This window comes from Hemitrygon akajei, chromosome 10 (assembly GCF_048418815.1).
Source record: "Hemitrygon akajei chromosome 10, sHemAka1.3, whole genome shotgun sequence".
NCBI lineage: Eukaryota > Metazoa > Chordata > Chondrichthyes > Myliobatiformes > Dasyatidae > Hemitrygon > Hemitrygon akajei.
In genome coordinates, this window is record NC_133133.1 from 82,540,133 (window position 1) to 82,554,350 (window position 14,218).

At 40.6% G+C, this 14,218-nt stretch overlaps 1 pseudogene; it reads left to right on the plus strand.

Annotated features, from left to right (window-relative positions):
* The first annotated feature begins 1,064 nt into the window (after positions 1–1,064).
* LOC140734516 (interferon-inducible GTPase 5-like) lies at positions 1,065–12,538 on the plus strand (annotated as a pseudogene).
* Positions 12,539–14,218: the final 1,680 nt, after the last annotated feature.

Sequence of the window (14,218 nt, forward strand, 5' to 3'; positions counted from 1 at the left end):
AGCAGCGTCTCTACATTCTGCGAAAGCTGAGGGAAGTCCATCTCCCACCCCCCATCCTCATCACATTCTACAGGGGTTGTATTAAGAGCATCCTGAGCAACTGCATCACTGCCTGGTTCGGAAATTGTACCATCTCGGATCGCAAGACCCTGCAGTGGGTAGTGAGGTCAGCTGAGAAGATCATCGGGGTCTCTCTTCCTGCCATCACGGACATTTACACTACACGCTGCATCCGCAAAGGAAACATCATTATGAAGGACCCCATGCACCCCTCATACAATCTCTTCTCCCTCCTGCCGTCTGGGAAAAGGCTCCGAAGCATTCGGGCTCTCACGACCAGACTAAGTAACAGTTTCTTCCCCCAAGCTATCAGACCATTCAATACCCGAAGCCTGGACTGACAACTTGCCCTATTGTCCTGTTTAATATTTATTGTAATGCCTGCACTGTTTTTCTGCACTTTATGCAGTCCAGTGTAGGTCTGTAGTCTAGTGTAGCTTTCTCTGTGTTTTTTTTTATTACGTAGTTCAGTCTAGTTTTTGTACTGTGTCATGTAACACCATAGTCCTGAAAAACTTTGCCTCATTTTTACTGTGTACTGTACCAGCAGTTATGGTCGAAATGACAATAAAAGTTGACTTGACTTGACTTTACTTGATGAAATCCTAAATCGATATCATGGTGCTGGATTACTTTCTCTGCAAAACCCTGCAACCAGGCTTCGATCCTGACACAGAGAGCAGTTTGAATATTATCTCCGTGATCCTAAAAGTTTCCCCAGCGGCTGATATGCCCTTCCACATCCTAAAGGCATGACACTTTCAGCTACTTGGCTGCGGTAAATTATCCTCAATGTCGCTGGCTGGCTGAAGAATTGAGGAAGGTATCAATCGATTCGCAGGTGTGACAGAGTACGTTGCGGTGATTTAACTATTGTAGTTAATAGAGATCGTTCTGTAGGTACTGTACACGATATCTGAGTGCACCGTCTGTACTCATCACAGCCTGAACCAGCAGAGTGAAAAGAATCAAGTCACCCGACAACAAGTGATCTCATGCATATCTTTATTTCTCATTGGATAACACCCATCAATCTGTCCAATACGTGAGAGGTACTCAGTGTGAAGGAGAGAGGAAGCACAGAACATACAAATCGCAACGGACTGCTAAACAAAGTGGACTTTCACTGACTGAGCCTCCTTGATCAAAGATCCAGTGCAGGTAAAGACAAGAAATTGAATGACAAACTGAATGTATTCATTGCCGTTACATAATTTTAATACGACTCGATTGTGTAAATTGTGGACAGTTACATGTTTGTAAACTGGACATCGGTGCCAATGATCGTACAACCAATATATTGCCCGAACAATTTGAGAAAACTCCTGAACAGCTGTTACTTTTGTCCGATATTCTACCTCTTTTACTTGCATGTAGGGACTTCGCATTGGGGATATGCAGGTGTTCAAGTGAAGTTGAAGTTGAGCACGTAACAACAGCAGCAAACTGCCCTAAATTGACAATCAGAATTAGTTTTAATATCACCGGTGCATGTTGTGAAATATGTTTACTTTGCGGCAGCAATACAAAGCAGTACATGAGAAATGAAAAAAAAAACACTGAATTACACTAAGTATATATGTGTATATTAACTAGTTAAGTTAAAACAAGTAGTGCAAAACACAATAAATTAAAAAGCAGTCGGGTACATAAAGAGGTTCGGGTGCTTCCAGGAAACAGGAAAGCTGTGTGACGCAAATCACTATAGAGTTAACCAAGAGGTGCTGCAATGCAAGAGCTTATTCCAAACCGCCCAGGAAACAAGTGAAGGAAACAAGTTAATCTTATGTTTGGTTTACATTCCCAGCCTGTCTGACAACTTCCAGCACTGAATGAAATGTCATCACAAGCCATGGAGAGTTAGCACACAGTTCATATTGTCCGTCTTGTGCCTTCCTGAGGAAAGTTTCCGAGGAAGTTACTGGAGCCGTCTAGCAGAGCGTTGCTGAGAGTTCAAGTGCGGCGTTGTTATTTTAAGATGTTTTTAAGGAGAGAGAAACAACATGTATTAGAGGAGAAATGTCGGCGACATAGCTAAAGTGAAAAGTGAGTTGTGAAACCAGAAAGCACAGGTTTGTTGTGAAAAGCACGATAGTTATTTCGAGAGAAGAAGTGGGGACGGTGTGTCTGTTCCAAAGGGTAGTTGGAAGCGAAAACACAATTCCCTCGGCCTTTCTGATTCCAGAAGGATAGCTCTTATCCGGATAAGCATTGGAATCGCCAAACTATAGAAGTCGTTGAGTGTGTGCCTTCAGGCTCCAGTCCTTCCTCCCTGATGACAGCAATGAGAAGAGGGCATGTCCTGGGTGTTGATGGATGCCGCCTTTTTGAGGCATCGCTCTTTGAAGATGTCATGGATGTTGGGGAGGCTAGTGCCAGTGATGGAGCTGGCTGAGCTTATAACATTCTGCAGCTTATTTCGGTCTGTGCAGTGGTCACCCACCCACCTCCATACCAGACGTTGGTGCAGCCAGTTAGAGTTCACTCTCTTTGTATTCCCACTTCTCAATGCGTTATGGATACAGCACTGAAAAATCTCATCCTCTTGATTTAGTTTAGTATTTAACTATATCTTTAGTATTTTATTCCTTTCTATGAAGACAGAAAAGGTCTTCAACAAGTCAGCTTTTTATTTAAATTTAATTGCAATTTCACTGACATCTGTCAACAGAAATAACACCTTTCTGTGAATTTCTGGGAGTGTGAGTGCAAAATGCTATTTTTCCAAAGTGATTGCCATGGGCTTTACAGTGAGCCCATAAGGGGGCATTTTACAGCACAAGGATTTTTGTTACTTCACTTCAAGTTGGTGACTGATTTATGATGATGTTTGAGAGTCCAGTAATTTTGACCATTACCATTCAGTTCTCTATGTCTCGGGGTTCATGATAGGTCCCTTGGAACATTGAGGAGGCACGACTGCCTGCAGAATCTCTTTCTTCAGGTTGACTGAGGCAAGGTGAGTAAATGCAATTGTGTATTTTCTAGTTGCTTGTTTTAAACCAATTGTTACTAATGGTGACTTGCCTCACAGTCTTGAATATGTCTGGTGTAAAAAAACATAACTCATTCTGTCGTCTCCTCTAGAAGTAGAAAAACTACACAAGAAAAGACAAAAAGGCTCCCTGAGCATCTGATTAAACCCTGTCATCACTGGATCATTATACAGGCCAACCAACGAGAGACAGAGATCAGGAATGGGAGGGTCAAGCTCCAGGTAGGTTGGAAATTACACACATTGTTTCTTCCCAGCTCTCCTGCATCAACAAAGCCTGGAAGAACAGAAGCCTAGAGTGCTCAGCTTTTGTTTTTAGAGCAAGACAGATCTGGCTCTTCAGCAGATTAAATCCCTTTTGTTGGTTTTTGAGATGTGGTATTGACATCAAGAACAGCAGATATTTACAGTTCCTAACAGCCTTGAGCATGTAGCTGACACCTGTCTTCTTGAAAATCTGCATTCTGGAACAATCTGATCCCATCTTGGGCTTAACCCATGATTGCATCACAGTAGAACTGGTGACACTAAAGGAACAATGATTCATTTCCTCGTAAGCATGGTGCATGATGGAGATAAAGATACATGAGCAAATGTTATCTCACACTAAAACATTGGTCCATTCTCTTTGGTGGTCATTTTATTTTAGAAAAGCATAAATAAGCAGCATCATTAAATTTTCCAAGTGGTATTCACTTCATCCTCTGTGTGGTACTGGTGGAAAGTGTGTGTGTTTTGGGGAGCAGGTGGTGCACCAGTCCAGCTTCCTGAGTGCTGCTGGAGCTTGATTCATGACAGGAAAGTGAGAGTAATCATGCATGCATCTGACTTCGGCCTCACAGGAAGTAGAAGGCCTTGGGGTGTCAACAGGTTTCAGTAAGATTGCAATCCCCCCTCCCATTCTTCTAAAGTCCCATGAATACAGACCCAGAGCTATCAACCACTTCTTATATATTCATTTTTTCAGCCTTTGCACATTCTCATGAATATATTCTGGTCTCCCTAGCATATCCCGTTATAGATATGGGGTCCAAAATGCTCCCTTTACTCCAAGTGCAGTCTGCTCAACGCCTGATAAAGCCTCAGCATTAAATCCTTTCTATAATATTCTAGTCCTCACAAATGTTGCAGTTGCCTTACTTACCACATTAGAAAATAATCTATATCTTTATTCCTTCTACAAAAATGTCTTCTACCAAAAGACCATACACTACACCACACTGTATTCCTTTTGTCACTTCTTCTCCTATTTCCTATCTGTCCAAGTCCTTCTGCAGAATTCCTGCTTCCTCAACACTGACATCAATGGAACACCACTAGTCACTGGCAGCCAACCAGCAAAGGAATAAGCACTGATGTTTCAGGCCAAGACCCTTCAGGTCTGAGGAAGAGTCTTGGCCTGAAAGATCACCTCTTTATTGCTATCCAGAGTGTGACTTCAGAATTGGCTGCCAGTGACTAGTAGTGTTCTGCTGGGGTCCCAACACTTACCCTTCTTTTTAAATTGTGTATCAATGACTTGGATGATGGAATTGATGCCTTTGTGGCAGGTGAAATGAAGATAGGTGGAGGGACAGGTAGTCTTGAGGAAGCAGGGAGGCTACAGAAGGATTTAGACAGATTAGGAGAATAAGCAAAGAAGTAGCAAAAGGAATACAATGTTGGGTGCTATATGGTCATGTACTTTGGTAGAAGGAATAAAAGTATAGACTGCTTCGTAAATGGGGAGATTTTTTAAAATTTTAAATAGAAAGGGACTCTGGAGTCCTCATGCAGGTTTCCCTAAATGTTCATTTGAATGTTGAGTTGGTGATAAGGAAGGGAAATACAAATTTAATATTCATTTTGAGTGGACTAGAATATAAAAGCAACAATTTAATGTTGAGGTTTTAGAAGGCATTGGAGTATTGTGAGCAGTTTTGGGCCCCTTATTTGAGAATGGATGTGCTGACGTTGGAGAGGGTTCACAGGAAGTTCACAAGAATGATTTCAGAAATGAAGGGATTAGTGGCTGTGGGACTTCACTTACTGGAATTTAGTAGAATGGGGGGGGGGGATATCTCACCAAAACCCTCAGATGTGTGAGAGGATATTTCCTAAGATGGGAGAGTCTTGGACTGCAGGGCACATTAGAGCATAGACAAAGATGCTTTTTATTAACCTGATGGTGCTGAATCTCTGGAATTCATTGCCATTGGCTGCTGTGGAGGGCAGATTATTCAGTACATTTCAGGTTGAGGTTGATGTGTTCTTGATTAGTCAGGGTATGAAGTTTTCTGGGAGAATGCAGAAGAATGGTGTTGAGAAGGAAATGGATCAGTTGTGATCAAATAGCAGAGCAGACTCAATGGCCCAAATGGCCTAATTCTGCTCCTATGTCTCATGGTGTAATCATTCTCAAAAAGTCCAGCCCTTACTCTTCTATTATCCCTGCTAGTGTTACATTCCAGTGAACTTTGGCCCACTCACCTCTCCTGCTTCTGTAATTCCCTTTATTGCACTGTAATACTGATACTTCCAATTTTATCATGTCCCACTCAAACGGCAGGGTGTATTCTGCACTAGTATGATGACTGCCTCCTGAGGGTTCCTTTACGTTAAGCCGCTTAATCAAATCTGATTACACAACACCAAATCCAGAATTTTCCCTCATGGTCTCAACCAGAAGCTGTTTGAAAAAGCCATCTACAAACTCCTTCTTTTAGAATTGAGTAGCAAATTGATTTTCCAAAAACTCTGCATATTGTAATCTCCCATGGCCAAACATAACCATACCCTCTTTATATGTCTTTTCTATCTTCCTTTGTAATTTGTACCCCACATCTTTGCTACCATTTGGAGGCCTATGTGATACTCCCATAGGGGTCTTTTGTTAGACTGTCCCTAGTAGACTGCATCTTCTAATGCTATCCCTTTTCATTTTAGTGACTTTATTTATTCTTTAAAACAAACAAAGCCATTCCAACATCTCTGCCCAGCTGCCTTTCCTTTTGATACAATGTATATCCTTGGATGTTAAGCTCCCAGCTGTGAACTTCCTTCAACTATGACCCAGTGATACCCACATCATCATACCTGACAATCTGTAACTGTGCTATGAGATCATCAACTTTATTATATATACATCATCCCTTGAAATTTGACAGATTCAGTTCTGTATTCACCACTCTTTTCAATTTTGTCACTATGTTTCTGAAGATAACTTCTTATCCCTTTCTAAACTTTGTCTTATTCATTAATTTGGAGATTTCTGTAACCTCCCCTGGATTCTCATTCCCTTTAATGTTATCCTGACTTTTCCAACCTATTCAATCCATCCTCTACAATTTAGTTTATGGCCCTAACCACAGCTCTGGTTATGTGATTTGCCAGGATTCTGGTCCCAGCCTAGTTCAGGTGGAGCCTGTCCCATCAGAACAGCTCCCTTTCTCCAACACTGGTGCTAATGTTCCACAAATTTAAACCCACTTCTCTCACTAAAACCTTGACAACACATTTAGCTTTCTGATCTTAATAACCCTGTGCAAATGGCACATTCGAAAAAATCTGCAGATGCTGGAAATTCAAACAACACACACAAAATGCTGGTGGAACACAGCAGGGCAGGCAGCATCTATAAGGAGAAGCACTGTCGGCATTTTGGGCTGAGACCCTTCGTCAGGACTGACTGAAAGGAAAGATAGTAAGAGATTTGAAAGTAGTGGGAGGAGGGGGAAATGCAAAATGATAGGAGAAGACCGGAGGGGTTGGGATGAATGTCTCGGCCCGAAACGTCGACAGTGCTTCTCCTTATAGATGCTGCCTGGCCTGCTGTGTTCCACCAGCAATTTGTGTGCAAATGGCACATTGTTCAGGTCACAATCCAGTAATTAATATCTCTTTGTTTCTGTATTTTAATTTAATCTCTAGCTTCTTAAATTTCCTCAGTGGAAACTCTTCCCTTTTTCTTCCAAGATCACTGCTACTCATATGAACCACAAAAAACAAATCTTTTCCCTTCCCATGCATAATTTTTCTGCAAGTCAGATGACATGCCCCAGACTCAGGCACCAGACAGCTCCATGAACCACAGAGCAATGCTTTGGTTGCTCGACTTCCCTATAGCCCCCAGTCTCATCCTCACAGGGAGCATGAAGAGTCTTGGCCTGAAATGTCGAGTGTTTAGTATTGTCCATAGATGCTGCTTGGCCTGCAGAGTTCCTCCAGTTTTTTTGTGTGTAGTCCATCAATTTCAGACCTGTTGGGCAAGTTCAAGGGTTGAGACTCCTCCAGCACTCCCTCTTGGAACCCCCATTTCCACAAGTGCCTCACACACAGTCACACCCCCTTGGCCCTGATCACAGTCTCAACATAGAGTCCAGGTAACTCTCGCCCTCCCTGATGCATCATTGTGGTTGAAGGCCAGATTACAGCCACTCAAATTTGAGCCCGAGTTCCTCGAGTAACTAACACCTGCTTCAGATTTGCTAACCAGGAACCACAATGGAACACACCAGATCCCACGTCATGCAGCTAAAACACATCAAATGATCCTGCATCCCTATTTTATATATTTTATATATATGCTTGTGACCTTTCACAGTACTGTATTTGTCAATGTAGAGCGGGGAGTGGATATGATGTTCTTGCTGCATTTTGTGCGGGGTAGGGAGATAAGAAAGTGGATTAATGATCGTGTTGCCTTTCTCTTTTATTGTGCGTGATCAGGGTGGGTTTACTGTTTCTCTTTGAACTGAATCTATGGTTTTCTTTGTTTCATGCCTATCTGCAGAAGTATCTCATTTGTATACTCCATACATACTTAGCTAATAAATGACATTTGAGTTTGTAACTATCTGGTGGGAGCAATGGATATTGGGCATTGTGAGGCTGGAGCACTGTCAGAGGGGAATGAGGAAGGTGGCTGAGGAGGAGTTCCAGGGTGGGGGTGGGGTTATATACATGTGTGCCTAAGATCTTTGCACAATAATGTATTAAATAACTTACCTGTTCTTATCTGCTACTCTCCCGCGTTTCCTGACCAAAGCCTCTCAAGCCAAAGTCTCAGATGTCAGACCACTCTACTGACTCACTCACACAATGGCCAATCCAAAATGGCTTCTGAGATCTTGGTCTCCATTTCCTCTCATTGAAGCCTCTTGACCCAAAGCCTCAGTTTACCACTCTAACACTGCCCACTCCAACAATGGCTGTTCTGCTTAAACAGCACATTTTATTGGCTCAAGTAAAACTTTCAATCAAGGAGATTTGCACATTTCAATGCCCTGCCCAAACAGATCTCACTATTGCTATTTCACGCTTCAGTTCATATGAACTACATCACTAACCATTGATCTGCATTCTTCTTATTGCCCACTGAAAGAGTGTGGTCCTGTTTGCCACACTCAGTAATGTATTAGCCTGGGATCAAAGACAGTTTTCATTATGTATTGGAGGAAGCTCTCATGGCCACAATTCAACTATGTTGAAAATGAGTTTTGAAAGATCAAATTTCCTGGAAAAAATTCCAAATTTGGCTTAGGTGTGCATGTGAATAAGTGCTTCTTGAGAGCCCCATGATGGCAAGGCCCATAACTCTGTTGATGTTGTAGCGTAGACAGATTCAGTGATCATTGCCCAAACTGAATTTGACAACTGAGCAATGTTACATCTTGTTGTGTAGATGCTTACTTTGAAAGAGTCTATGTCTTCTGTACTATATTCTGGAAGTTGCCTGGTCCCATCCACATTTGACCTGGTTATCAAACAGCATGCTTGTGAATATTTCAGCCACATCATTAGCAGTGACCATGGTTGAGGACGGGCATGTTCTTGGAAAATGTTCCTCTCTTTTTCTCCTCCAAATATTTGACTGTGCAGCATCACTCAGAATTGCATGTGCTGAAACTAGATTAATGACTGTGGTAGAGAGTATCAATGATTGAAGCATGCCAGGTCTGAAATGAGCCTTTCCCATTCCTATTGATGCACCACACTGCAGACAGAACACATCATCTGCATAGGAATCTCTGATAACCACTCCTCTTCTGTACCCTATCAGATGATTACTAGTGCCCCTCACAAATAGGGCTTCATGTGCTCCAAATATCCCATCACCAGCTTCACTGGCAACAGCATTTCAGAGAGGCAAAAGCTAAGATAACTTTGTTGGACTGAAAGAAGAGGATGTGGTGAAGCAACATCGGTGAAAAGAAATAAAATGGTAAAAGCATGTGAAGATGCTGCTTCATTGGACAAACAGGTCGGTATCTACATGCTCCATTAGTTAAAGCAATGGGGGTTAAGAAAAGTCAAAGCATATTAACCAGTCAAAGGATCATGAGAGTGTGGAATGAGCTGCCAGGATAAGTGGTGATTGTGAGCTCAATTTTAAGAGAAGTCTGGATAGGTACAGCAATCATAGGAGTATGGAGGGCTATGGTCCCAGTGCAGGTCGATGCCTGTTTCTGTGCTGTACTTTCCAATGACTCTACTTGTGCTTATGCACATTATAATAATGAATATAGACAGCAAGGAATATGGGTAGCAAAGTGTAACAGGAAAGAGCACTTGGACAATTGAAAGTAAGGACTGACATGAGGGCATTCAGTGAATGCTATGATATTAAGAATACATGGAAGTTGTTTCAGTTGAGAACTTTAATGGAACATATTTTGCTTCAGTGAACAGGTGGCAGAGACTGAGACCCCCTCATTCTTCACACAGGAAGAACTGAACAAACTAAAGTCTGATTTTGAAACAGGTGGGCTGAAAAAAGTTAAACCACTCATAGAGAAGAAAGTAAATGATCTGGACAAAACAGAGCTGAACATTGCAGTGACGGGAGAAGCAGGTGCAGGAAAATCCACCTTCATCAATGCCATTAGAGGACCAGAAAACTGATCCGGGAGCAGCTGAAGTTGGGACCACAGAAACAACAATGGAGCCAGCCGGGTACTCACATCCCACTCTGCCCAATGTTCGCTATTGGGACCTGCCAGGGATGGGAACTACAAAATTTCCAGCAGCTAAATATCTCAAAAAAATGAATTTCAAAAGATATGATTTCTTTATCATAATCTCTGCTTTGCGACTCAAAGAAAATGATGTAAAACTTGCCAAAGAGGTTAAACGGCTGGGGAAAATGTTCTATTTTGTCCGCTCTATGATTGATAATGATCTCAACCTAAGGGAGAAAAATAGTGTTAATAAAGAAGGAAAACTAGAAAAGGTTAATGAAGAAGAAGAGCTAGAAAAGAAGGTTCATAAGAAAGAGCTAAAAAAGATTCGGAATTACTGTGTTGAGGAGTTGAAAAAGGCAGGGTTTCCAAATTCACCTGTGTTCCTGATATCCAGTAAAATGCCGAAACTTTTTGATTTCATTCAGTTAAATAAAAAACTCGAAGGTGATCTAAATAATGTAAAGAAAAGGATCTTTGCCCTGGCCCTTCCAAATCTAAGTTTGGAGGTAGTTCAGAGGAAATATGAAATTCTGAAAAAACATATCTGGATGTTTGCAGCACTCTCTGGGGGATTGGGAGCAGTCCCAGTTCCCGGCTTCTCTCTCGCTTGTGATATCAGTATATTGATTGGAGCCATTGTCCACTTCCGGAAATGCCTGGGTCTGGATGATGCTTCTCTTCAAAGACTGGCCAAGACAGCAGGAAAACCTGTGGAAGAGCTGAAGGTGACAGTAAGAGCTCCACTGTTGGAGGAAATAACCATAGATGTAATTGTGAGGTTAGGTTGGGGGGTTGCTCTTGTTACCGTTTCAGCCCTGGAATTCACTCTCGACTTTGTCCCTGTCATTGGCTCCATTTTTGGAGCAGGCTCATCATTTCTCATGACTTACAAGATACTGAGAGCTGCACTGAAGGATCTTACAGAGAATGCAGAGAGAGTGGTGAAAGTTGCCTTTCAAACTGATTAACTGAGCTGTACAAACCTCTACCCAGTGAGTTTATACCATGCTGTGGTCAATAATTTAATGTTTTCAAACACCAAATCCTGCTGTAATTCTACTCAATAATATTCACTTCCACTACATCCAATCGTGGAAATATTTCCTATTCATAACTGAAGGCACTACAGAGGGAGTTTCCAATCTGTGGCACTTGGAAAACCGGTGCAAGATTAACAAAGTGCTACTCTATGAAGTAAACTTTAAAATTAAAGTGTATCTGCCTTCAGAAGTGTACATGAAGTATGTACTCGATAAACATTGGGTTTATCAGCAGCACCTTGCATTATCCAGCCAAGGACTTGTTTAAAAAAGAACTGCATAGGCTAAATAATAGTTGATACTTGATTGCAGCCTATAGATGTCAGTATCAATTAAGACGTAAACCATTGGTTGAAAGATCGAGTGCCACCCCAACCATCTGATATTAATTATTGGGAAGAATGTCACAGCTTGTGTTTAGTGCTTGTTGACCTGTACAGTTTCACTTACTTTCAAGAAAACCTCTGAAAAACTTTCAAAAAAACTCTGTTAGAGTATTTGGCTCAAACCTCATGGCAATATTAGGAATCAATAAAGCCTTGTGTATTTAGATCTCATTTCAAATAGTCAAACAATTGTTGATAATTCTCCCTTCTGCAGGATCTGTGAGTTTTCCATGAACACTTACCCATACTGCACAGTAAGTCAGAATTATTCTAAGTAGTTTATTAATATTTGTTAATAAATCACAATGCAAATAGTAAGGTATAATACAAAAATATTGCAAGATAACAGAATAAGTTACATGTTATTGAAATAAACATCAAACTTTACATCTGAATTGTAACTATAATCCAAGCTTAAGTAATATCCTTTTCAACTCTGATTGAGCTTAGCTCATCCTTTATGATCACTTGGAGGAAATTGCTTTGGATGATACCAGTGCTGTGTCACATCCAATATCTCAAATTATTCCAAGCTATTCCAAAAATGAAACTCACTTCTGTGAATTTATTCACGACTCACTATTTGTGATTATGCATAATACATTCCGTTTCTTTCACTGCAAGTCCAGTATTAATGAATTTAGTTATATCCCATCATCAATATCAAGCTGGATTTTTTTTGTCAGTAGGAAATTGAGGACTGAAAATATCTTGCCCTAGTAAATGTTGATTTGTCATGACTGTTTTGTGGCATTCCTCCCATAGAAACTCTGTGGTAAACAGACTGATAAATTGTCTTGCTTCTACCTTCCTTTCATGGATTCCCTCGCCCACATGGTGAAAAATAAGAGAAAATGCCATAGTTGCTCAAAAACTGAAATGAAAACCATCTGATTGAAATACTCAGTAAATCAGGTAGCAGCTAAGCAGAGAGAAGGAAATTTCATGATCCAAGTCAATTCTCTTCATTTGAAACTGCATCAAAAGTCTCTTCAAACATTCCAATGATTCCTCCTTGTACAGCAGATGGGCACAGAATCAACTTCAGTGCAAAGTGTGAAATAATCTTGTCTTTGGCTATAATCACAAAATATTGGTGAATCAATGTAAGAATACAGAATATGTCAAGTAAATTCATTTAATTTAAATCTTGGCAATTAATTCAATGCTCTGCTGCATTAATGATTCTTTAATTTGTGTGGGGAAAATAGTTCAATATAATTGAAGGGAACAGTGGACATTAGGACATCAATATTATGGAACAAACATTGAGTGCTCCTTTGCTTTCTTCCCTGGACTTCAGTTTTCAGAGGAAGTAACCAGTCTCCAGCAGAGACGTCTTTACCTGCTTTACACCATCATTGTCAATGGGGCTGTGATCAGGAATGGTGGAAGCAAAATCACAAAAGATCTCACAGATGTTGGGAATCCAGATTCACACACATACAAAATGCTGCAGGATCTCAGCAGGTCAGACACCATCTACGGAAAGGAGAAATTAGTTGATATTTGACTTCATCAGATCCTGATGAAGGGCCTCAGACCAAAACATCAACTGTTTGTCCCTCTTCATAGATACTGCCTGACATATTGAGTTCCTCCAGCATTCTGTGGGTTACAGTACACTACAGCACTACAGTGCCATCAAAGGAGAGAAAAATGATCTGGAAGAAGCCAGCTTCAAAAAGCTTGCTGCATTGGTAGTAACTTGTGGGAGCATCTTAAACCAGCTCACTGGAACTATTCTGTTTATTTACAGATTTGAACACTGGAATGATTAGGGTTGTGGTGTACTTTGTTCTTTAATTAATGTAGTAAGTTCGAAATGTGTAAATAGTTACCTTAAGACAAATTTACATGATTAAAACAGGTACAAATATAACCTATTGGAACCTAATTTTTTTAAAAAATTCTCTTTGTAATGCAATTTCATCATATCAAATCAAATATCAGGCCAGCTCGACTGCATTTCAGATTGCTGGCAGATTGTAGTATCCTGTGTAGTAATTATATTCTAGACATACTTTGAATAAATTCTGCCCTAGCTTATGCATGTATTAGCTACAAAGATTAAAATCACAACCCTGCACAGCAGTCTGAAGATTGTGCAAGGATGATGTCATTCATTACATTGAACAGTAATATATGCTAAAATATTACTGATGGGGAAAAAATGAGTTAAAAGGTCATTAATTAGTTGGTCATGACAACCCAAAAATGTATGACTTTAAGAAATGTTAAGAGTTTAGCTTTTGTTTTGCCAGGGCGGGTTAATATTTTCTCAACGTGCAGTTACTAATAAAATAGTGATTTCTTAACAGCAACACCAGACTCCAGCTGTGTTCTATTACTGCTGATACTTTTACAGGATTGCATCTACGTAACATAATTGGACTACTGGTCCCAGATATGAACAAATTGTTTGCAGTCATTTTAAAATTGTTTGGAGCCTTAATTGGTTGATTAATGATCGATCTGATTCGGGAAATCCCTTTTGATTTGCTTGAGTAGAAAATCAGTAGCAATGGAGGTTGAAAGTTCTCTGGCAGAGCCAACCCCTGAAGCACTGGATGTCACTAAGAGGGGTGTACTGTTGGGAATTGCTCAAAAGTTAACACTTAAGGTGGGCACTAAAAGGTGAGGAAGACTCAGATACAGAAGTTATTAGCACAGTATTATATATCCAAAGGAAACTTTGAAGAGGATATGTTGGAAATGTTTGCTGAAAGTAAACCTACTGAGGCTGAGCTTCAGCTCCAATTAGAAAAATTAAAGAGGGATCATGAGTAGCAACTA